The following is a 24901-nucleotide window of genomic DNA, read 5'->3' on the forward strand; positions in this document are numbered from 1 at the left end:
AAGAATCAAGATAGAGTTTTGACAATGATCTTGAGGTGGTTGAAGCTCTACTAGCAAGGAAATATTCTAGAGGCAAAGGAAAATACAAAAGTAAGGTTCCTTTGATCTATTTTCATGTGAGGAAATTAGACATATTTCTCCTAGGCACCTAAACAAGAAAAATAAAGATGAGAATAAAGGTGGTCACAAGTGCAGTAGCAAGAAAGATTTCAAATCATTCAAGGACAAAGGTGAAGATGAAATTGTTTACATTGCTATAAAAGATGAATATTATAATGATGAGCAAGATAAAATGGCACTTATCTCTCATGTAAGCAAAAATGATACCTGGATTATAAATTGTGGTTTCTCTCATCATATGACTAGTGATAAAACAAAGTTTAAACAATTTGAAGACTATGATGGTGGTAGTGTGAGATTTGGTAATAATGAACCTTGTTGCATAAAAGGAAGAGGAAGAATATCACTAACCAAAGAGCTTGTATGTGATAATGCCTATTGGGTTGAAGGACTGAAACAAAAATTATTGAGTGTGGCACAGCTAATCAATATTGGATTCAAAGTGAAATTCATGCATGGAAAAGCAAGACTACTAGATGACAAAGGAAAGCTTATTGGATTAGGAATATAGAAAAAATGTAACTTGTTCTATCTTGAACTTGGTGAATGTTCATGCTTTATTGCTTAAGTTAAAGAAAGTTGGTTATGGCACAGAAGGTTATATCATGTGAACTTTGATAATCTGGTGAAAATAAGCAAATTCAAGAAAGTAAGAGGCATTCCTAGTATAAAGAAACCTGATATTGGTCTATGCAAGAATTGTCAAATTGGTAAGATGGGAAAGACTAGCTTTAAGAGTAAAAATTATCCGTATAATTTTTTTTTAGAAATTGTGCATATTGATTTGTGTGGACCTATTGGAATTGAAAGTTATATTGGAGAAAAGTTCATCATTCTTTTTGTTGTTGATTACTCTAGAATGATGATTGTCATGTATTTGAGAGAAAAATCAAAAGCATTTGAGAAGTTCAAATGATATTTGGCTAAAGTAGAGAAGGAAATAGGGAAAAGACTAAAATGCTTAAGGTCAGATAGAGGTGGTTAATTCATGTCTCATGAATTCAATAACTTTTGCATTGAAAGGAGAATCAAAAGATAGGTATCGGCACCTAGAACTCCTAAGCAAAATGGAATAGTTGAAAGAAGGAATAGATCTATCATGGATTGTGCAAGACCTCTAATGATTGAAAAGAACATTGCTATCAAATACTGGAAGGAAACTCTATCAACACTGTAGTTCATACCTTGAACCAAGTACAACTAAATAAGGACTCATTTAAAACCCCCTATGAGTTATGGTATGGCCATAAACCCAATGTAAGTTACCTAAAAGTATTTGGAAGTAAATTTTATATTCTAAAAGAATCTAGAAAAGGTAAATTTAACATGAAGGGTGATGAAGGCATATTTTTGGGATATTCTTGCAAGAGTAAGGCATATAGATGTTTGAATTTGTCTACTCACAAAGTCATAGAAGGTGCACTTGTGAAAGTTGATGAGTTTATAGAAAGGACTGAAGAATAAAGCAAAAAGGAACTAGAAGATTACAGGAGATTTGTTTTCATTGAACCTGAAATAGTGCTAGATATATTTGTCAATCAAGAAACTTCTACTCCCAAGTTTTTTGTCACTAAGTTGCAAGAAGTTCAAACCGAATTGAAGGAACCCAAGTCACATTCAAATGCTACTGAGCCAATGCCTACTAACTCTAAAGGACCCGAACAATAGCTAGAACCTAAAATTGAAATACAAAATGAATATAGTGGAACTTAGTCAAAAGGCAAGGAACCTGTACTAGAAAAGTATGTAAGGAGACATCATGCTCTAGATCAGATTATTGGAGACAAATCTAAATGTACTATGACAAGAAGTAACTTAAAAGGTACTTGTTTACTTGCTAATATTGAACCTAGAAATGTCAAAGATGCATTAGAAAATGAAAGTTGGATTGAAGCTATAAATGAAGAGATAGAGAAAATAGAAAAGGAAAAAACTTGGACTCTTGTACCCAAGCCTAAAGATGAAAATGTGATTGGTACTAAGTGGGTATTCAAAAATAAGTTGAATGAAGATGGTAAGGTGTCAAGAAGCAAGGCTAGACTAGTATGGAAAGGTTACTCTCAAGAAGAAGGAATTGACTATGGAGAGACTTTTGCTCTTATTGCAAGATTGGAAGGTGTCATGACCTTACTTGCATATGTTGCACACAAAGGATTTAAGGTATATCAAATGGATGTCAAATCTACATTTCTCAATGGAATTCTAGATAAAGAAGTCTACATTGAATAGCCTGAAGGTTTTATTGATCCAGACATGAAGGACATGGTCTACAAATTACACAAAGCATTGTATGGTTTGAAACAAGCCCCTAGGGCATGGTATGAAATATTGCATAACTATCTTAGTCAGATTGGTTTTCAAAGAACTAATGATAATAGTAGCTTGTATATCAAGGAAGGACTAGATACCAAAATTTTTTTGGCATAAATATTTGTGGATGACACTTTGTTTATAGAAAACGATGATTTATGCAAAGAATTTTTAAAGTAAAAAAAAAAAAAGGAATTTGAGATGTCAATGTTTGGTGAGATTAAATTCTCTTTTGGTCTTCAAATTTAGTAGAGCAAGAATGGCGTCTACATTACTCAGTTAAAATACATCAAGGAGATACTCAAAAAATTTGGTGTGGAAGATTGTAAACTAGTTGGGACTCCTATGTGCACTAGACTAAAGCTTACCAAGGATGATGAATCAAGGGAGGTAGATCATACATTATATAGATCAATTATTAAAAAGTTGCAATATGTAGTTCATCTAAGACTAGATATTTCTATTATAGTTGGCATTGTAGCAAGATTTTCAGCAAAACCAAGAAAAAATCACATGATGGCAATCAAAATAATCATGAGATACTTGAAAGACACTGAATATTATGGATTATGGTACAAATTTGGAGGTAATTTGTATTTGAAAGTGTTTACTAATGCTGATTGGATAGGAAACATTCATGATAGAAACTGTACAAGTGGAGGTGCATTCTTTCTTGGAAAGAGGTTAGTTTGTTGGATAAGTAAAAAGTAAAATTACACATCTCAATCTATAGTAGAAGCTAAGTATGTTGCAGTAGTGGTGAACTATTCTAATATTGTTTGGTTCAAACAATTATTGGAAGGCATGAAAGTGGAAGTCAAAGAACTTGTTGTTATGTTTTGTGACAATACAAGTGCAATTAATATATCAAAGAATCTAGTAATGCATTCCAAAACCAAGCACATTGCAATAAAGTATCACTTTGTCAAAGAATTGGTGCAAGATAAGGAGATCAGATTGGAATATGTCCATACAAAGGAACAAATTGCTGACATATTCACCAAGACATTACCTAAGGATACATTTTTGTATCTAAGAGGTAAGTTAGGGGTCATTCCCCTATCTAAAGCTCACGAAAATGAAGTTTTAGTGATGTATCAACAAGAACCCCATTGAAGATCTATTAGTTGATGCAACATAGTCACGGAAATATTGCATATGAATCAGTACTTAAGGTACATTGTTACTTATTTGGTTTGTGTTTCTTTTACATGTGTTGTCAAAGAGGGAGAGTGTACAGTCATATTTCTGAAATTTGGATTTGTTTGTGGAGAGTTTACTATTTGAAAAGAAGCTATGTAATTCTTTCACAGAGGGAGATTACTGTATTTGAGAATTTTGTGGAATATAATCTAAGAGGGAGAAATATTCTATTAGAAAAGAACTATTTTCAAATTTCATTCTACTATGACATGTTGTGTTGCCATCAATGCCAAAAAGGGAGATTGTAGGATACAATTGTGTGTGTTGTCTTTGATGTTATACAAATGTGTTGGTAAACAGGTTTGTCGCAATAGAATTTTCCCAATGGAGTGTGTGGAAAATCATTCACAACAGTTGGATAGGCCCTTGATATACGGCCTTCCTCTGCATTTAGAGGGGTAGCTCCCTCATATGATATGATTTTTAAAGGGTTTTTTGAATAAAGAATCTAAAACTTCAAAGATTAAGAGAAAGTCATTCAGGATGAATGCACCACATGCCCTCACAACTTTCTTGGGTAAACAAGAATGATAACAAAGGTCATCAAGAACTACACTTGAAAGCAACCAGTATTACCAAGCACATTCATTATTCATAAACACTCGCACAATACAATGAGAAGGTCTACTACAACTGTAACTATTTTGATTTTAGAACAAGAAATCAAGAGCACATCCCATTTCATTTCCTTGCACCAAGAAGATAATAGAGATTTTTTGATTTCAGAGATAAAAATCGTACACACTTTCCAAAATTTATCTCTCAATCAAAATTTTAGTATAGTCTTCCCATATTTTAAAACCAAAAAGTCCCTTTTACAAAGCCAACATGAGTCCTTATATAGACATGGAGGTTAATAACTACCTCTTCATGGTTAATAACCACCTCCAAAATACATGATTTTGGGGAGGTTAATTAACCTCAAGAAAATTAACCAAGAATGACTTGAAACTTAGACCTTAAACCTTTTGAGAGGAAGATTGAATAATTAATCCTTGCAGATATCCTTTTGATATTTGAATGATTCGTTCAAGTTACAATACTTTATTAATGAACTCATATCCTCCCTCTCATGAAGAGATCAAGATCATGTGGTGAGTACGAGTAAGCTAAAATAATCCCTCATAGCATACATGCAACTTGTGAGAGCTATTGCAGTGACTATGGGAGAAGTCGAAACACTAAAATTGGAAGAATGGCATTTGGGTCATCTAAGAAACAACAATAAGTGGGTCTTCACAAGGGCAGTTGCAGAGCTTGAAGAAGTCCTACATTGTTATGTGTGGCATCACATCTTTGACTGCCATATGTTATGCCACATTCAAAAACTCACTTTCAAATCTCCTCATCTAAAAACACATTTTGAAAGGTTTAAAAATAAAGTCATGAAGTTTAGTGAGCTCACTCCTCTCAATAAAATGAACAAAAGTCCAATCTTGAAATTCCCCATGCTATTTCCAACGACACTCAACAATGGGCACTATTTTTGCATCCAAGATGAAAACAACCTCTTTGATGGATTCAACGGGAGCTTCAACACATTTCTTCAAGTATTCCAGGCTCTTACCATCTGCAGCTGTACAATACCTAATTTCCCCTCTTTCTACAATATGTTTCATTAACTCAATTTCCACCTGACGATTGGACAATTCCTGGCTGTCATATTTCTCAGTCTCTGTGAAAATGATTTGTCTTATTGGAAGATCATGGAAACCCCTTGCAATGAAATCTGTGGCTAATAAAATAGCTTTTTCATGGGTCTCATGAGAATCTTTCAAGAATTTTTCAAATTTTCTATAATAAGTTCCAGTGGTAATTTGGGGTATAAAAGAGTACATTTTATGTTAGGCTCCCACTGCAAAATTGCTCTTTTAATTTCTTTTAATTTAAGCATTGATAATTCAACAAAGTAATCCCCAGATTCAATTCTAGTTTCTCCAAGAACAAATTCTTTACCTTTTGCAACCAATTGACTTCTCCCATGGTGTTCCACCATTCTCAATTCGTCCCTTGATAATTTATAGAGTTTATAAATGAGTTCCACCATGCTTCTCTCTCTACATAAGTGGATTTCTTCAGCATTTACCCAAAAAAATAATACCCGTGTCAAACCCCCACCTCTGAAACAATCTTCAATCATCTGAACCTCATGTATCATGCCCAATTCCCACTTTTTACTTAGATCCACCAATTCCACAAAAGAAGAACATTTTAAAGAACTCAAATGATGTTTAACATTCTCTCTCATTTCAATATTACACAAAATTCCTTCCTTATTCACACTTTAGTAGACTTGCATTGCAAATAGGGGAAATGGGGCACAATATATTGTAGTTTGTCCTTCTTCCTTGAACATTTTCAAAGCCTCAAAACTTCTCATGATATTTGTTGGGCCAAAGTGAAAAATAACTATACAACTAGAGTACCCAATTTGTCTATGATACCAACAGTGAGGAAAAGCTCGGGTCAAGCTTGCTTTATCAAACTTGTCCACAAACTTGACAAATAGACTCTTGAAGAAAATACATCGCTCTATAGACTAATGCTTGAAGTCTACAATTATGTCCATTAATGGTGAAGGACAATAATTGTTTGTTGGTAAACAAATTTCAAAAATTTGTTAGTTTGTTTCTTCTTAACCTTCAATTTGCCTCCTATCTCGACACTTGCCTTTTAGATGATCTTACTTCTAGCTCTTGGCCTTAATCGGCTAAACAAATGAGGTTAATAACGGTTTCAAGGAGGTTAAGAAATACAAATTTTTGGAGAGGTTAATTAACCTACTCCAAAATACATAATTTGAAGCTTATTATTAACCTTATTGAGAGGTTAAGAAATACACATTTTTGGAGAGGTTAATTAACCTACTCCAAAATGCCTGATTTGAGAGTTATCATTAACCTATTTGAGAGGTTAATGGTTAATGATAAACTTGAAAATGTGTACTTTGGGTCTCTTCATTAACCTGCAATAACTCATGGCTCAAAAGTCAAATTTTGAAAATTTCAAGTGCTGGGTGGAGTTGGGATCGAGCCGGAGATAGTGAAGGACAAGATCTTTCAAAAGCTTAGACATGAAAACACTAATTTAAAGCTTAAAATGAGGCAAATTTCAAGAATAACAATGGCTCAAAAAAACAATTTTATAACCGAGTAACAAAATGTCAAATTAGTTATCAGATAGAGTCTACTGAGTTCAGAAGGTCAGTGAAGGGAAGACAGTGTTTACCGAGTTCACTCGGTCTCCAAAGGATTGTGTAGAATTTGCAGTGTTTACTAAGCTTTAGTTGGTTAACACTAGAAATCATTTCTAAAGCAATGTTTATCGAGCAAGGTCGGACAATGAAGAATTTCATTATTCTAAGAAATAAAGCTTAATTATTTTATGTAATTTTTGTAGCTTACTAATGTAATGATTATTGGTAAATGTAATTTGTAAATGAGCTGACATAATAATTTGTAAGGTATAAATAAAAGGTCAAGTTGTGAATTCTGAAGTGTGGATGGATGAATGAATGAGTGAGCATGCAAGTGAGTTAATTGTGTGAAGAGGGAACTGTGAGTGAAATTTCAAGGATCAGATATCCTTGAGGAGCAGCAAAGATGTATTCGATCAAAGAGGATCTAGTGAAGTAGAATAGAGATCAGTAACAAAAAGTTCTATTGCATCTCATTTAGGTCACTTCATTGTTACTTTTTCATCATTGTAGTAGGGATTCCTAAATCTCTTAACAGAGTTAGTTTAAGAACAATTTTTGTAAATCCTCTAACAAGGTGGGAAATTCTATTGAATTTTTCTTAAGTCCTCTAGCAAGGCCACTCCTAAAAGGGTGATTAAATATTCTAACAAGTTCACACCTAAAAGTGTGCTTTGTAACCTTTAATAGGGTTGGCTCCTAATAGGGCTCACTTCAAAAGAGTGAAAATTGGTAGCTAGTTACTTGGTGGCTTTTCCCATATTGGGTTTTCACGTTAATTTTGGTGTCTCTTGTATAGATGTTATTTCTTTAATGCATGAATGTTTAATATTTGTGAATGCTTAAATATTAGCAATAAGCTAACATACATCTACCAAGTTACAACATTTTTTTGGCTACCAAGTGACAGTAGTAACTAGGTTTATAAGACATTTAAGGGATCTGTGGAATTATTTTTGTGGTAACTGATTCACCCCCACCTCTCAATTACTCCACCTATATTTCCAACATATTATAGAAATTTTATTAGCTATTTTGTGCTTGGATGTAGTGATACAAAAGATTCTAGAATTTTTATCGTCAGAGTTTAACCATAATGCTCTAGATCTTTGTCTCCAAAAGAACTCCACTTTAGAAATAATGTCATGGTATTTTGTCAAGGAAATCTTTTCTTTAATCGTCAACCCTTGGAAGTCTCCAAAATCCTAAAATAGTTTTCTAAATAACATCAAGGTCATACTTAATATTATTATTATTTTGGAAAAATATCTCTAGTGACCTCTTTATTTATTTTAATAGCTAAAGGTTCTTCTAGGAGAGAAATTTGAAAATGACCTGAAATTTTTAGGAAGAGAAACTAGGGACCAATAGAAATTTTTTATCTAGTCAATAGAGAAGAGAGATCTATCCATTGACTTGAGTTAACTCATCCCCTGATCTATTATTAGACTAGATAAAATTCAACTCTTGAAGATCCATATCCCATAGTGCTTGAGAATCTACAAACCTCATCAAATCTAGCCTTCCCTCAAGGAGACTAGGACAAAACTTGTCCAACATTCTCTAAGTCCTTCAAGGTCATATTGAAGTTTTCCATAATGATCCAATTATCTTTTTAGTCTCAGAATGGTTTTTGTATTTGAGTGCCAACACACTTAACCACTTTCTACATTGGAGCCGAGCACACTATGTATGTTGAGCCACAACATGTGCTAAGTCAAAAAATCCAACAAGTGCCAAGCAATCTTTAGGTGCCGAGTGAAGATCAAGTGTCGAGTAACTTTAGGTGCTGAGAATGATACAAGTTCCATGTAATATTAAGGTGCCAAGTCATAGACCATGCCGAGAAAAACAGGAACACAACAGGAGCTGAGTGAGATAGTTCTATTATATGTGCCAAGCATCAGGAATCAGTAAGTGCTGAGTAATATAGAATGTGTATATGAGTTTGGAAAGGCACAAACTCATATGTAAACCATTTTATGGCAGACATATAATGAATCTCGAAGGATCAGACAAAATAAGATTGAATCTTTTATATTTCCTATGCAATCTACATGCAGCCAATAAGAAAAATGGAGAAGGCATGCAACCAATAATAAAACTACAAGGAATGAGTGATAAAAAAAGATTCAATATGGATCATAGATCCATATCTAACCCTAAGTCTTCAAATGTCTTTATAAGGAAGACAAAATCTCATTGTATTAGAGAGGATGAAGAAGTGTATGAAAAAATATAGTGGAGTTCAGAGTGCAAAGTAAAAAGACTTAGAGGAAAAGAGCAGCAAATAGATATTTAGTTGATTAGAACTAAGCAAGGAATACAAATAGATATCATATTTCATAGAATAAAGATCAGAGAAAGCAGATCAAGTGCCTGAATTCAATAATCAAGGATTGTAAGATATCAGGTTTATTATACCTAATACTCTCTAGCAATTGTATGAGAAAATAAAATTCTATGTTGATAGGTTAGCTTAATAGCTAGGTTGTAGATCCTTTGAAGAGGTGATTAAATCCTTTAATAGGGTAACACTTCATCTAAAGTGTTTGTAAATCCTTTAACCAGATCACTATTGACGCAATGTAAAGCCTTTAACAGGGTAGGCCTTTAACAGGGCAGACCATCAGAAGTGGTCAAACATTATTACTGCAATGATTTTGTGGGTATCATCCCCACCCTAGTTTTACCTTCTTATTCCTGGAGGGTTTCTGGGTTACCAAAATCTCAAGTGTTATGTGGTGATGCATATATGTTTCTCATGATTGCTTCATGTTTATATGCATGCATGTTCATTTCAATAATATGTTATTAAGGGTTTCAAAATAGGTCAAAAGCGAATACTTTTGATTCACCCCCCCTCTTAGAAGCATTCTTTCCACTAAGACATTTCAATATATCTAAGGAAAAAGAGATTCTAAAAGTAGTCAACATCTCCCAAAAACCTAATCTACCAGCATTTAAGTTAGAGGCATAAACATTGGAAGGGATCAAAGAAAATTTATTCGTAACATGCAATAACAAAATATGCAAAAGGTTATTCTAATAAAAAATAAACTCACCTTGAAAAATAGCCTCATTTTGAAAGATAAGTAATTTTTTGGATGCTCCTTGGTAACTACAGCCCATCACTTTACCATTTATTTATAAGAAAGAGAGAATTTCCACTTTTTCTCTAGGCATCTTTGTTACTTGTATGAAAAGGATATCTCATTTATAATCATGAACAATGTTTCTCAAAATGACCTACTTACGAGGAGCATTTAAATCTCTTATGTTCCAGGATATTATTTCCATTTAGAACTTTTGGTACAACTCTCTTGGATGATAAATTGTTTCTCATCTACAATGTTATTGTTGTCACTTAGGTCTGCACCCTTATCCAAGGCTTATGCACGAGGACAACCTAGTGAAACATGGAAACAACCTCCAAGCTGTGGGACTTGAACTGCGAGGTTGAGTCTCCGGAGAAGGCCGGCTTCCTCTTACTGTCAGCGCGCACCTATCTATTCTTAGAAGGGAAAGGGAGAAAGAGAGCATTAAAGAAAATCTACCTAGTCTAATCTAAGGCGGTGATGCACCAAAACAAAGTGTTTAGACTCATTTCTGCCCATATATGCACTACGAAACTAGGGTAACTTTCAAGGTCATACATTCATTCAGACTTATATCGACCAACGGCCACATACAGATCAGGAGACCAATTGAATAGCACCAAGAACAGAAGATTTCACTTGTATATTATTCAATAGGCCAAAGATAGATACAGTATGCAGACCACTGATTTCAACAATACATCAATGAGAGGCAAAACGCTACACAAACACATTGATGGCTGAAAGAGATGATACAGGATGTTTTATCTAGCTCAGAGACAAAGGGATTTTACACTACAAGTCTACAAGCAGTAGCCGAGAAAATCAGGAAGAGTCGACCCTTACAAAATGTACAAAATTTTCCTTTATAGTTCAGGCGTAACTGAGATCTTTTACTACTGAAATGACCCTGCAACTACCTGCCGTTGAGTCCTATGGAAGACAATCATGGAAAAAATCTCAAGAAAATTTTATCTCATTCGCCAATAATGTCCTGAGAAGACTGAAAACAGTGCCATAACTGTGCTCCGACCTGGTAGATGGATCAACGGATGGATGGAGTGTCACTCTGTGTTTTACATTTACTCTAGTAGGTCGAGATTGATCATGGAGATCAGATCGCACGACAAAATCGATTATCTTCTCTTCCTGGTTCATGAATCCATCGAAGTCAAAAAGGTCAACCGGGCTCCTTATGCGTTAACTAGGCCATACGAGCCGATTGCATTTCTTTATTTTGCCACCTGGAGGTCCTCTTGTGGTTGACCACCCTTCATTGGACTAACTGCACCACCTTGAATACTATCATGACTGTGACGGTTACACTAACCGCCAACTGCCATCCTAGACTGCGTCGATAGGACACGTGTCAAAAAGGCGCTGTGTCGCCAACATAACCCTCGCACATCTCCGCCATAGCGCGATGGCGCCTACCATCGATCTGAGCTGATCCAATGATCATGGAGACTTGTCATTCTGCAAACCCTTTCCCTTGTAAATCACTGGGCCCGCAACACATGTGGCACTTCCCTATTGGTCCGACGATCGCTTAATCCTTACTATGCCAACTGTATGAAACATGGTTCCACCAGGACATGTGGCGCATGGGCACTATGTTGCCAACATTAACTCCTGGGTAAGTCTCGATAGTGAGACAGCGCCAGTCGTAGATCCCTGCAGATCCGACGATCATGAAGACTCGCCATTCGTGCTGAGATTACTGGACCCGCTGTATGTCATGCGCTGACTCATACACATGGCACCTCCTTATTTGGTTCGACGAAAACTAGCTGGCAACCCAAGACCTGATCCACAGAGCAACCCTGTGTCAGCTAGGTGCCATGTCGCTATGCAAAAATCGAGGCCAAATTCCCATAGTGCCATAGCGCCCACTGACAGGGTGCCCTAAGATTTACATGTGTCCCCATCTGATTCGCCACGTTGACTGCGCTTGCACAGTACCTGCTGGGACCCATCCGTCTGATAATTCCTTGCCACAGTGAACTTTCTGTTTGGGCGCTATGTCGCCATCGAAAAATGCATGGGTTTTCCATTGGTGCCATGGTGCCTCATCATATTTTTGAAACCTCCAGGCCGTGAAACTTGTTTGCCCTCCGCCATGAAACTTCTGACCTGCCGTACTTTGCGATCTGCGACCGGACCCATCCACTCGGCGCCATATCTATAACTGCACCACACTCTGGATGATACCTGGCAATCCTTGGTGAGACCTAGTCCTATCGATCCACATGGCGGATGGTCGCCATGTTGCTATGATAAAATATGCATATCTCCGCCATAGCGAGATGGTGCCATACGTTGATGCGACCCAATCTGATGATCATGAGGACTCGTTGTACCTCATGCTTCTGCCCTCCATATCGATACACCTGGCATCACCTTGAGACACGGCCCCACCTGACACGCGTCACCAGGGCATGATGTCGCTGTCATAACCCTTGCACAACTCCTCCATAGCATGATGGTGCTTACCGTTGATCCGAGCTGATCCGACAGTGGTGAATGTAAGCCCTGACTGTGTTAGCTGTGCTGACAGGAACTCTGACTTGGCACACGTGGTTCCTCCTGATTTGTCACTACAACACCTGATTCTGCTGATCGTTAAAACTCACCGCCGTGACTATTTCTGCCGGGCGCTATGTCGCTATGGAGATTTTTCGGTCGATTTGCGATAGCGACATAGCGCCAAGGGCATTAAGAACCTTTTCTGACCTGCAGAACATCGGACCCACCCCTGCAACATGTTTTTAGGGCATCATCGCGCTATAATAAATATCGTGCATTTCCCTTATAGCGCAATGGCGCCAACCGTTGGTACCACTTAGATCTAATGGACAGAAACTTGCAGGTTGTAACATTAAAATACTAATTCGAGACTAACTGTTGCACAAGCCACACTTTCAAATTTTAAATTCCTGGCGATAAAACCAGAGGTAACACTTCTGGCGACTCGCAGGGGGCATGAGCCTGCTCAATGCATGACCAGTGCCTGAGAATGATCCATTGGGCCATGGAGTCAGAAAAGAGGGCCCAGAAGTTACAGAATCGAGAGCTGCAAGAAACCCTAACCCTTAATGAGGAAATCAAAACATTAAAGAACCCTTGAACTCTGGCTCTGTCTTTTGACTTGAAAAAAAAAAAAAAAATAGGACCTCCTCAGCAACCTGAGACTTGTCAAAACTTCAGGAACTGGCGACTCAAGAAGTGAGCCATGTGCACACGCACTTATTGTAAAATAGGAACAACAGGAAGCAACTAAACTAACTATGTACATGGATTCACAAATTTTTTAGAAACAGGGCTTCGGATGGATCCCATTGACTGGAATGGGTAGAATTTCACCATTTGGCCTACTTAGCTAGAATGCATTGGCCTGTTTGCAACTGGAGATCAGATAAGGGCCACTCCATAGTGGATCAAATTTGGAGTGCCTTCCTAGTTTTTCTCTGTCTGAGTGCCACTTGAGAACTAAATCTCCCTCTCTAAAGATTCTGGCCATTGCCTTCTTATCAAAACTCTTCTTCATCTGGTTCTCATGTATCTCCAAGGTTTGCATAGCTTTATTTCTCTTTTCTTCCAGTTCAATCAACTCTGCCATTCTTACTGACATGGAACTATTTTCAACCAATTCCAACTGATGAGCCAACTCCAAGGATGGGAATTCCAACGAGATTGGAAGTTATCCCAATAGATCTCTTGGGTGTTATCCTATCAGCACAAAAGGTGAATTCCCAATAGATCTCTTGGGTGTTATCCTATCAGCCCTCAGAGCGGTCCTTAATTTTTTATGCCAGACCCTCTGATTGTCTTCTATCATTCTCCTTATGATTCTGATTAGATTTTTGTTGGAAGATTCAGCTAAACCATTGCCCTGCGGGTAGTAATTTGATGATGTGCTCAGATAGATATTGTGACTCATTGCCCATGCACAAATCTGGGTTCCAAAAAAAGATTTGGCATTATCTGAGATGATAGTAGAAGGAGCTCCAAACCTAGATACAATTCCATCAAGGAATTCAACAACTGATGGCTCTGTAGCATCCTTCAGGGCAACTGCCTCTGTCCACCTAGTGAAATAATCGATAGCAACCAAGATCCATTTATGACCTGCACTCGATGGAGGATTAATGGGGCCTATAAAATCCAACCCCCACTAGGTGAAGGGCTGATCCACCTGAATGGGGTGAAGAGGAAGAGCTGCAAGTCTCTGTTTGCCTGAGAAAAAAGCACATCTCTCACATTTTCTCACATACCTATAACAATCATGGAACAGAGATGGCCAGTAATATCCAACCCTCGTGATCTTCATGGCAGTTGTTCTTGCAAAGAAGTGGCCACCATCAGGGCCATCATGAAGTTCTTTAATCATCCTCTCAACCTGATCCTCTTCAATACATCTCAACAAGGTCCCATTAAAATCCCTCCTGAATAGGATATTATCAATCACAACATAGGGAATGGACTGCAGCCTGTATTGTCTTCTTTTAGCTCTGTCCAATCCCTGAGGGTATCCATTCTCAGATAAAAAGTTCCTCATGTCATCCATCCAACTCCTTGGGGCATTAACATTTCTTTCCTCCTGCTGCTCTGCAATTACCATAGCAGTCCCTTCATCTGAATCCTGACCTGACAACATTTCCTTGCATAATCCTCTCCCTCTTACCAAATTGGTAATCTGAATATCAACATCATATTCCATTACCCTAGTGATCCATCCAGCTCTCTTTTCACTGATTTCCTTGCTTAACAAGAAGTCTTTTACACTCGCATGGGGCACCAACAAATGGATCCTATTGTAGGATACGAGGTGTCTAAATTTCTTCAAGGCTCTAATGACTACAAGGGCTTGCTTCTCAACAAAGCTATACTTATCTTCATATTCCTTGAGTCCTTCACTAAAGAAGGCTATGGGCTGCTCCTCATTCTTGTCATTTGTCTGAGTCAAGACAGCAGAAACACTTGACTCACCACCTAAAGTGTAGAGGATGAAATCTTTCTCAAAATTTGGGTTCATGAGAGTGGGGGCTGAGGCTATGGCTGCCTTAATTTCTTCAAAACTCTCCTTCCCCTCCTTGGTCCATGAGAAGACCATCTCTTTCTTAAGCATGGCTGTGAGGGGTTTCACCATGATGGAAAGATTAGGAATAAACCCTCTTACAAAATTTATCCTACCAAGGAAACTTTGCAGCCCTTTCTTGTGTTTAGGGAGAGGAAGGGCAAGTATTACTTTTGTTCTTTCTTGATCAATGGTCAACCCATCCTTAGATACAATGTGTCCCAGTAATTCTCCTTGGCTTGTAGCAAAGACACACTTGGCTGGGTTGAGGGAAACTGCAAACTCTCTACATCTTAGAAATACCTGTCTCAAATGATCAAGGTGATCTTTTACATTCTTGGAATATATAGTTATATCATCAAGGTATACTAAGACAAACTTGTCGATTAATCTTTTGAAAGCTACCTCCATTGCCTTTTGGAATGTGGCACCTGCATTTGTTAGTCCAAATGGCATCTTGCAATAAGCATAGGTGCCCCATTTAGTAGTAAATGTTGTCTTATATCTGTCAGATTCTTTAACCAACACTTGGTTATAACCAAAAAATTCATCAAGAAAAGAGAACCTCCTTGACCCACTAACCTTGGACAGAATTTGCTCCATAGAAGGAGAGGATGGTGATCCTTAAGGGAAGCCTGATTAAGATCCCTAAAGTCCACACACAATCTGATTTTTCCATTCTTCTTCCTTACAGGGACAAGGTTAGCCACCCATGATGAGTGTTTGATAGGAAAAATTATTTTAGCTTCAATCAACTTGGATAGTTCCTTCCTCACTAAGGGTTCAATCTTGGGATTCACTGGCCTCTATTTTTACCTTACTGGTTTGACCCTATCAACTAAATCTATGGTATGCTGAAACAAACTAGGGTCAAACCCCTTTAAGTCATCATATGTCCAAGCAAACACATCATTAAATTCTTGACATAGATGAATGAAATTTTCTTGGTCAGCCTTAGAACATACCTTCCCCATGTTAAGAGATTTTCCATTAGCAATAGTAACTGGAGCATGATCATCCTTTTCTGTAGCTAGATTTATTCCTTTGCCTCTTGTCTAATCATCAGGATTAAAGTCACTCTCCAAGGTAATGAGACCCTTGGAAAACTTGTTGGAATTGAGGTGAATGATCTGATCACCATACTGATCTTGTAGTCTTGACTGATTTCTTTTTGAAAATTTTGCTTCATTCTGCAAGAAACTCACAATCTGCTCATCAGATTCAAACACCTGCCAATGAGTATTATTATCAGGGATAGCAGGCCTTACTACCACCCTTATTTGTTGCTTCTTCTCTTCCTCAAGATTCCCTGGCACATCATAAGATGCACCCACTGCTGCAAGTCTATCAGCATATTTATTTTCTTTCCTAGGAATGCTCTGGATATTAAATGCTTGGAAACCCTCAAGCAAATCCCAGACTCTGTGTTTGTAAGACTTGAGCAGGCCATTTTTGGTGATATTCTGATTTCTCACTTGGTTCACTACCAACTCACTGTCTCCATATACTTTCAAGTCTTGAATTCCCCTCTTTTGGGCAAGTAGGAGACCTTTGATCAAAGATTCATACTCGGCCACATTATTGGTACAACTGAATTGGAGCCTAAAAGAGAAATAGTATCTTATTTGTGCAGGAGAGATCAACATAACACTAGCCCCTGCTCCATTTCTATTCCTTGAGCCATCAAAGTACATATTCCATATTCCACTTATGTCATCATTCGCTCCAACAAGATTAGGAACTTGAGCCTCCTTCTCTATTATGCAATATGTATTAAGGCTTGTCTCAAGAGTTTCCGACATAGGCTCAAACTGACATGTATTTTCCCACTCATCTAAGAAGAAATTAGGAATCTCTACTATGGAGGTGGTAGGATCATTTACTATGTCATTTTCATCCATCTCCAAAATGGGGCAATTCATATTAATGGAGTTGGGAGTGTAGGGTTCAGTGTGATGAAGGGCTTGAGGTTCTGTTCTAATTGAAGCGTTGGCCCCATATCTGGTCTTAAATGACATATAAGACCAATCAGAAGATATGAATCCACCTATTTGGGTAGTGAAGTCTCTTGAAAGACAGATGGCAAAATAGGGCTTGACTTCAGCAACAGATATGTCTTGAATCACAGTACAACCAGGGCATGCATGTAGGGCCATTTCCACATTCCTAAGGATTCCTACGATTTTGATAGTACTCCCATCTAGTTGTAACACATCCCTAATAATGGGCTCATATTTCATTCCTAAAGCATCAGCAATACACCTAGGCATTACTGAGCTGCTAGTCCCTGAATCTATCATGTAATTATGGACTAACTTGCCCCCTATAATCAAAGAAACATAGAATGGAGGAGGTCTAACCTTTTTATTTTTCTCCACATCACTTGATGGTTGTACTAAACTAGTATCACTCTCCATGGTAGATGACTGATCTTTGGGCTCAATCTTTTCCAATTCCTGCTGCAGCATCCTTTTCTGCATTGGTATGGTGGTAACTGCATCCCACATGGAAATGCTTACATTGGTTTTCTTCATTTGCTCTACCACACTCAAGGGTGCATTAGGAATTTTGGCAAAAAATTTGGGAGCTGTACCCATAAGAGGCTGAGATGGAGCAACATAGGGATCACTTACATCCTCCTTTCTTGGACCTTGCCTTTGCTGTTGTGAAGTGTTTATCTGTTCATTTGCTTTTTGTGTATGAGGCATAACACTTAAAGTTGAGGCCTGCTCGAGAGAAAGGGGGGCAGTATGTTCCATAGCTCTCTTCTTGCTTCTTGTGTTATGAGCAATGGAATCCTGGTTTACATTACAATGCTCCTCCATCTGGTGATTCATAAAAGAGCAATCACCCTACCTCTGAACATATGAGGCCTCCTTGGGGTGATCTTCCTTGTGTGATTGCTTTACTGCGGACTCTTGGACAGTTAGGGCCAAATAAGATTCTGCTTTCTGACATAGGCAGTAGGTATAAGAATAGTTACATGAGGGACAAAATTCTTGATCTTGGGCTAAGTTATTTTGAGGAACTAAAGCTCTACTCTGATTTGAGCTTGAAGCAGCAACATGACTATTTTTCCTATTCTGATCAAAAGGGCTATTCCAATGATTAGGAGGCCTACCACCACTTAGGGCCTGATGTTGTAATTGGGGTGGCTTACCACTTTGGGCTTGCTGCCTTTCTAAGGCCACCACCTTGTTACTCATTTTTTGTATTAGAGAAAAACTATCCTCCAATCTCTTCCCCTAGTCCTTCAACTCCTTCCCCTGCTCTTGCAATTTTTTTATCCAGAGTCCTCTCTCTTTTATCTGTATTCAACACTAGACCTTGGAGCATTTCCTTGAGTTCCTCTATTCCATTTGAGGATGTGGAAGCTTGGGGAACTGGAGTAAGGGCTTGTGACGTAGAAATTGTAGGAAGGGGGGCTATCGCTGGTTGGTGGTTGGGAACATCAGGAAAGAAAGGCATAGGAGGCCTTGGAGCCAACTTTCCTCCTTGTATTAGGATGTTCTCAGCTTTTATAGCTATCTCATAACCATTCGGTAATGTATCTCCTCCCATAGTTTGGATTGTAGTGGCAATGTCACTGTTGAAAGCTCTAAGGTAATGCAAGGAGGCATTACTAGGGGTAGGTTTCACTATAGTAGGTATTCTATCCCATGTCTTTTGGAATCTATAATTAAAATCAGTCATCCATTCATGGGGGGCTCTTTTTATTGTAGTCAGTTGCTCTAGTAGTGACAAATGGTCACTCTTATCCTCAAAATGTTTGCATAATCCTGCTCCTAGTCCATCCCAATCAGTTATGGAACCATGAGCTAAGCCTCTATACCACTGTAATGCTTTTCCTTTTAAAGATGAGGCTAGAAGTCTGACAGCAACATTGTCTTCTGTAATACCATGAATATTGCAGACATTCGCTACCTCTTGGATATGCTCTAAAGGGGAAATAGAAGTTTCACCAGTAAAATCAGGTATACTTTTTAGTGCAGATACTGGTATATCATGTCTTTGGGCTAACAATAGAGGACTTCCACCATTAAAGGTGGCAAAAGCATGAACTCTTGGCTGTGCCATATAAACAAGTGTTCTATTGATGAGTGTTGATGGCAATCTAGGATGAGTTCGATCAGTAGGGGGAGTAGAGATAGATCTTATAGGTATATCAACTGTTATTCTACCCCTAACTGGTGATAATGAAGTTCTAGTCCTTCTTCTCCTAGGATTTGAAAGAGAAAGCTCTTGATATTGAAATTTACCTCTAGAAGACACCCTTGTTTCAGTCCTGGGAATGAATTACTGCAAACTTGATCTGGAACCAGACTTCTTTGATGTTCAGAGTTGCCAAGTACTTGAAGAATTGGCCTCTTAAAGGCTCGAAAACTGAAGCCAGCACTACTTCTTCAACATTTATCTCTAGAATTCTTTCTTCTTGACACCAGTAGACCTGAAATCTTCTAATATGAGTCCCATCGGGCGTGCCAAAAACTGTTGTCACTTAGGTCTGCACCCTTATCCAAGGCCTATGCGTGAGGACCACCTAGTGAAACATGGAAACAACCTCCAAGCTGTGGGAATTGAACTGCGAGGTTGAGTCTCCGGAGAAGGCCAGCTTCCTCTTACTGTTATGGTGCACCTATCTATTCTCAGAAGGGAAATGGAGAAAGAGAGCATTAAAGCAAATCTACCTAGTCTAATCTAAGGCGGTGATGCACCAAAACAGAGTGTTCAGACTCATTTCTGCCCATATATGCACTACAAAACTAGGGTAACATTCAAGGTCATACATTCATTCAGACTTATATCGACCAACAGCCACATACAGATCAGGAGACCAATTGAATAGCACCAGGAACAGAAGATTTCACTTTTATATTATTCAATAGGCCAAAGATAGATACAATATGTAGACCACTGATCTCAACAATACATCAATGAGAGGAAAAATGCTACACAAACACATTGATGGCTAAAAGAGATGATACAGGATGTTTTATCTAGCTCAAAGACAAAGGGATTTTACACTGCAAGTCTGCAAGCAGCAGCCGAGAAAATCAGGAAGAGTCGACCCTTACAAAATGTACAAAATCTGCCTTTATAGTTCAGGCGTAACTGAGATCTTTTACTGCTGAAATGACCCTGCAACTACCTGCCATTGAGTCTTGTGGAAGACAATCATGGAAAAAATCTCAAGAAAATTTTATCTCTTTCACCAATAATGTCTTGAGAAGACTGAAAACGATGCCATAACTGCGCTCTGACCTGGTAGATGGATCAACGGATGGATGGAGTGTCACTCTGTGTTTTACATTTACTCTGGTAGGTCAAGATTGATCATGGAGATCAGATCGCACAACAAAATTGATTATCTTTGCTTCCTGGTTCATGAATCCATCAAAGTCAAAAAGGTCAACTGGGCTCCTTATGTGTTAACTAGGTCATGCGGGCCAATTGCATTTCTTTATTTGGCCACCTGGAGGTCCTCCCACGGTTGACCACCCTTCATTGGACTAACTACGCCACCTTGAATACTATCATGACTGTGATGGTTACACTAACCACCAACCGCCATCCTAGACTGCGCCGGCAGGACACATGTCGACAAGGCGCTATGTCGCCAACATAACCCTCGCACATCTCTCCCATAGCGCGATGGCACCTACCATCGATTTGAGTTGATCCAAGGATCATGGAGACTCATCATTCTGCAACCCCTTTCCCTTGTAAATCACTAGGCCCGCAGAACATGTGGCACTTCCCTATTGGTCTGACAATCGCTTAATCCTTACTGCACCAGCTGTATGAAACATGGTTCCACCAGGACACGTGGCGCACGGGCGCTATGTCACCGACGTTAACTCTCGGGTAAGTCTCGATAGAGAGACAGCACTGGTCGTAGATCCCTGTGGATTCGACGATCGTGAAGACTCGCCATTCGTGCTGAGATTACTGGGCCCGCTGTACGCCATGCACTGACTCATACACATGGCACCTCCTTATTTGGTTCGACGAAAACTAGCTGGCAACCCAAGACCTAATCCGTAGAGTGACCACGTGTCAGCTAGGTGCCATGTCACTATGCAGAAATCGAGGCCAAATTCCCATAGCGCCATAGCGCCCACTGATAGCGTGCCCTGAGATTTACATGTGTCCCCATTCGATTCGCCACACAGACTGTGCTTCCACAGTACCCGCTAGGACCCATCCGTCTGATAATTCCTTGCCACGGTGAACTTTTCATTTGGACGCTATGTCACCATTGAAAAATGCATGGGTTTTCCATTGGCGCAATGGTGCCTCACTGTATTTTTGAAACCTCCGGGCCGTGAAACTTGTTTGCCCGCCACCATGAAACTTCTGACCTGTCGTACTCTGCGATCTGCGACCGAACCCATCCACTCGACGCCATATCTATAACTGCACCACACTCTAGATGACACCTGGCAATCCTTGGTGAGACCTAGTCGTGTCGATCCACGTGGCGTATTGTCGCCATGTCGCTATGATAAAATCCGCACATCTCTGCCATAGCGAGATGGCGCCATCTGTTGATGTGACCCAATCTGACGATCGTGAGGACTTTTCGTACCTCATGCTTTTTCCCTCCATGTCAATACACCTAGCATCGCCTTGAGACACAGCCCCACCTGACACGCGTCACCATGGTGCGATGTCACTGTCATAACCCTCGCACAACTCCTCCATAGCGCGATGGCACTTACCGTTGATCCGAGCTGATCCGACGGTGGTGAACGTAAGTCCCGACTGTGTTGGTCGTGCCGACAGGAACTCTGACCTGGCACACGTGGTTCCTCCTGATTTGTCTCTGCAACACCTAATTTCGTCGGTCGTTAAAACTCACCGTCGTAACTATTTCCGTCGGGCACTATGTCGCTATGGAGATTTTTTGGCCGATTTGTGATAGCGACATAGCGCCAAGGGCGTGAAGAACCTTTTTCGACCCGCGGAATGCCGAACCCACCCCTACAACGTGTCATCAGGGCATCATCGCACTATAATAAATATCGTGCATTTCCCTTATAGTGCGATGGTGCCAACCGTTGGTACCGCTTAGATCTGACGACCAGAAACTTGCAGGTTGTAACATTAAAATACTTATTCGAGACTAACCATTGGACGAGCCACACTTTCAAAATTTAAATTCCTGGCGGTAAAACCAAAGGTAACAATTATATTTTCTTGCTAAGTCTCTAATTTCTTTATTATTCTTCCTTCCCAAGCCAAGCTTCTTCCCTACCACATTAGGTTTTGAATTTGTCTTTGAAACCATGTTAAAGAACTTTTTGGAAGCCAAAAGTTTATTCTTCCTCCTATTAAAATCTACCCATTGACTTGGAGCTCCATCATCTAGTTCCATGATTTTATCAAAATCTTAAGGAACCTAAGTCTTTAGAACACACAAGACTAAAGGTTCCAAGAAGGCAGAGAATTTAGTCTCAAACCCCTTGATCTTACTAGTACTACTTTCTTAGAAATCCCCCCCACGCCAAAGCTACTAGACCTAGGCAACAAAACCTAAATAGAAGCCTAGCCTTCATAAGAGCCAATTTCTCTAACCTCACCTCCTTCAAGATCTTCTATGGAAACATCCTCAACCCTTGAAAATTTTAAATTTGTACTCACTAAGTAACGCTTTTTGACCAAAGAAACCACTAACTCTAGCTTACTATGAGAATGAGCCACCATATCAAATCTTTTATTGTTACTCTAATAGTTTAGTTGAAATTTTGTTAATGCTACTTTGACCTCATGTCATCAACCTTTTAACATATAAGTTTATATGAATGGTGATATGCTATTAAAACAAGGCTACTTGATCAAGATAAACATAAATTACTTCTCTTATAGAAGCATTGCTTCAACAATAAACAATTTTCTACAATCTGCATTATCTATATTGTTCTATTATGTTATAAAACTTAATACATTGAACATTGATATCATTTTATCAAGTGAAATTTTATTAGTTCTAAGTTTTTAATGTTTTATGGAGTTTCATCTTTTATGTCTGGCCTCTTTGGTTAATAACCAAGGATCACAAAAAATTTTTGGGGCATGGTCACGACCTCATCTCTTTTAGATGTTGGGGACCTTGTACTATCAACTTATTGTCGATTGTCAATAAAAGATTGTTGATTATGATAGTCAATATAGAAGCAAGCTGACAAAAAATAATATTTAATAGTTCAACATATATTAATCACCTAATATGCAATATCTAATGAGATTATTATGTAGGTTAAAGTAGAATAATAAAGATAATGAAAATGATGCACTATCTAAACATGAGAATATTACAAATCAATACATGCCAACAGTCTAGTTTTATTATTAAATTAGTACACTATAGCCAATAGAATGAGAAGTATGACAAACACAATAATAGGTGAGAGCACTTTCATGGAGATGTACCTTTTCTATCAATTTTAGCTATTCTTGTTATATATCATTGAGTCAATTCTCGATATTTTAACACATAACATGTGGTTATATAAATCTTTATTGAATATTACATATTATATACAGTTTCGTAATATTTTCTGACTAATACATTTTTCATAAATTTGATGATATAACAAAATTATAGTTTTTTATTAACAAATTTAAGGGCAATAGGATAATAACTCTTCTTCTCTTATCAATGATGTTATGTGTATTTAATTATCTCAATTGCGGGAGCAATAGTTTACTATAAGTTTGCTTTTGTGAGAAATTATATTAAAATCAAACTTAAACTCACAACCCTAAACCTAAAATCTTTGCTTGACACATTAAAGTTTCTCGGCACATGAAGGTGCCGAGTGCCAATTTTACTCGGCACTTGATGATGCCGAGTGGCAGGTTGCTCAGCACTTGATGGTGCCAAGTGACAAGCAACAGGTGCTGAGTGAACTCGACACAAAGAGGAGTTGGGCACTTGATAGGTTAGCAGCAATAGATTCCAAGTATGCTAAAAGCATTCAACTAAAGTTTATAACTTAGAAAATTCCAACATGAATGCATTCACCATTAAAACTAGAGAGCAAAAGCTTTAAGCTTTCAAACAAATTTCCCAAATGCAACATACAAGGGAAGATCAATAGATTGAAGTATGCTTGCTTTCTTTCTATTCAATCTTTCATTAAACTAATACAAAATCTGGAAGCATTCAACTTCAACCAGAAAACCCTAAAATAACCATAAAGTGATAATACTTCAAACTTCAATAGAATTTTAAACCTACAACTCTAATGGCTACATGCAATGGTGACTGGAGCAATCACTGCTTCAACAGGATGGATCTAACAATAACAAACTTACAAGGTAACCAGCAATCAATCATGTGCAACTACAGGCATGAAACAAAACAAGCTTCCTTCTTCTTCTTCCAATGACTGATCTGCTAATCTTCTTTGCTCTATCTGGCTCTCTATCTGTCTCGATAAAAAACGAGAGAGAGGTATTCCTTTTGTCTTCAAAATTTTCCCTCTCAAAGTTCAAAAATTCAAAAGCACCTACCAAAAAAAATGCTTTCCGTGAATAGATGCCTGCAGGAAACAAACTGACAGGGTAGATGGGCGTGGGGCTTGAGGACAACCTGCAGGCACTCAATGTTAATTTCCAACACTCCCCCTTTGTCCTCAGACCCACAAACAAGGATCATTACTGATCCAAATCAACTACACCAAGACTCTGTCTTAGGTGCACAAAAGTTCCAATGTCTAATGGCTTGGTAAAGATGTCTGCTAGCTGCTACTCAGACCTACAAAATTCCATCTTGATATCTCCATTCTCCACCAACTCTCTGATGAAGTGATATATGATCTTTGTATGCTTCCTTCTCCCATAGAAGACTGGATTCTTGGACAATGCAATTGATGAGATATTGTCACAATA

Source organism: Cupressus sempervirens, chromosome 5, assembly GCF_028749045.1.
Source record: "Cupressus sempervirens isolate cs-2001-9-10 chromosome 5, ASM2874904v1, whole genome shotgun sequence".
Taxonomy (NCBI): Eukaryota; Viridiplantae; Streptophyta; class Pinopsida; order Cupressales; family Cupressaceae; genus Cupressus; species Cupressus sempervirens.